General features: G+C 29.6%; 1 protein-coding gene across 2 annotated transcripts in view; it reads left to right on the top strand.

The window, feature by feature from the left end:
* The window catches only part of LOC106873172 (uncharacterized), a 112,148-nt gene that overhangs the window by 855 nt on the left and 108,793 nt on the right, over nt 1–2,500 (top strand). The window contains exon 1 of one of the 2 annotated variants that reach the window (XM_089362423.1): nt 1–235. This exon is cut by the window's left edge and continues 111 nt beyond it. The exons of the other annotated variant lie outside the window; for it this stretch is intronic. The gene's annotated coding sequence lies outside the window, so the exon portion shown is untranslated. The remainder of the gene's footprint in view (nt 236–2,500) is intronic. 2 annotated transcript variants of the gene reach the window in all.

Here is a 2,500-nt window from a genome sequence, read left to right as displayed (position 1 = left end):
GTGTGTCTGTGAGTATGAGTGCGTGCGTGTATGTATGAGTATACAAACATATATACGTATATAACAAATTTAAACAAAGAGAGAGAGAGAGAGAGAGAGAGAGAGAGAGAGAGAGAGAGAGAGAATAAGATATAAGTTTGTATACTGCCTCGTTTTTTCGTTTTTTACGTCGTCTGCATTGGAAATTTTTACTTTCTAAATATTACCCGGTGAAAGAGATAGCCACTGGAAACAGGTAGGAATTTTCTTCGGTTACCACAATCATTATTCTTGACATCTTCCTCCTCGTCATCATTATCACCAACATTATCATTATTATTATTATTATTATTATTATTATTATTATTATTATTATTATTATTATTATTAATATTATTGTTGTTGTTGTTGTTATTATTATTATTATTATTATTATTATTATTATTATTATTATTATTATTGTTATCTGCAACAACAACAGCAATCAGCATCATGATGAAAATCACCATCAAAAAGAAATCAACATCATCATCATCATTAACATCATTACTCTATTGCATTTTATGCTCAAATGCCCAGCGAAGCATATAGATGCATTTTCATGAGTGTCCGTATATATATATAGATATATATATATATATATATATATATATATATATATATATATATATATATATATATATATATATATGTATGTATGTATGTATGCTTGTGAATTTGCGTGTACCTGTGAGCCTGTTTATATATATATATATATATATATATATATATATATATATATATTTATATATATATGTATATATATATATCCATGTATACATGTTCTTTTATTCTATTATTTGTTTCGGTCATTTGACTGCGGCTATGCTGGAGCACCGCCTTCATTCGAACAAATCGACCCTAGGATTTATTGTTTGTAAGATTGATACTTATTCTTTTACCGAACCGCTAAGTTACAGAGACGTAAACACACCGACATCGGTTGTCAAGTGACATATATATATATATATATATATATATATATATATATATATATATATATATATATATATATATATATATATATAGATATAGATATATATATATATATATATATATATATATACATACATATATACGACAGGCTTCTTTCAGTTTCCGTCTACCATATCCACTCACAAGGCTTTGGTTGGACCGAAGCTATAGTAGAAGAAACTAGCCCAAGGTGCCACGCAATAGGACCGAACCCAGAACCATGTGGTTGGTAAGCAAGCTACTCACCACACACTCACACACACACACACACACACACACACACACACACACACGCACGCACGCACACACACACACACACACACACACACACATAATTGTAAATATACATATATTACCTTACCTGCCAATATTCTCATTGCAGAGAGGGAGGGTCAGCAACCATAAATGCATGTATCATATTCATCCGTCCTATACCTGTCTTTCTCTGATGTCTTCAAAAACCTTGCATCTTTAAAATCCTCCTCTTTGCATGTTTCCCATTTACACTCACTTCTTGGATGCGGCAACTGAGCTTTTGGGAGTTGACGATAAGCCCAAAAACTAGAGCTTTCTCTTCGTAAGAGTTGCCAATAATAGAACGATGGTATACCCAGCTGATCATCAGTACTTTTTGGTAACACGTGTTACAAATGCATTCAATGTGTCAGTGACATTTGCTGCTAGGTTCCAGTTTTCACATCAATACAGTGCCGCAGGTTAATTCATATATGTATACACATAAACATAAACACATGTATATATATATATATATATATATATATATATATATATATATATATATATATATATATAATACAAATAATATGTGAGTATATGCATATATACGTACATGTATGTACATACCTACATTTGCATGTATATATAGATGCATATCTGGTTACAGAACGTCACAAAAAAAAAAAACGTGGACAAAATGAAAAACAGAACATAAACGAAGCACGGAAAACAAACTTTTTTTCGGACAACGGTAGGAACACAGAGGAAAACAAACAGGCCACATAGAGAACATTTCCTTCATCAGCTGCCCCTATTCTAAACTAAGCGTTTCACAGACCTATGTACAGGAATATGATCACATATATGTACATACATACTTATTTTATATATAAAATATATACCTAAATATATCTAAATATATAATTGTTACATGAATATATCTTATAACTAAATGTATACACACACGCGTGCGCACACACATACATATATTCTGTCAAATACATATACATATGTGTGTATGTATACATGTGCATTTATATATATATGAATGTATAAATATATATGTATATTAAATATAATTATAGATGTAAACACACGAGCATTTATATATTACATATATGTATGCAATACAGACTTCTACATATACATAGAAACGTGTGTATATTAAATATAGAAACATGCACATATATAGGTACGTATTGAATACATCTGTATATACATATGTATTCATATATATATATATATATATATATATATGTAGAGAGAGAGA

The sequence above is a fragment of the Octopus bimaculoides genome, chromosome 14 (assembly GCF_046866305.1).
Source record: "Octopus bimaculoides isolate indiv1 chromosome 14, ASM4686630v1, whole genome shotgun sequence".
Lineage (NCBI taxonomy): Eukaryota > Metazoa > Mollusca > Cephalopoda > Octopoda > Octopodidae > Octopus > Octopus bimaculoides.
This window is presented reverse-complemented; position numbering and strand designations above follow the sequence as displayed.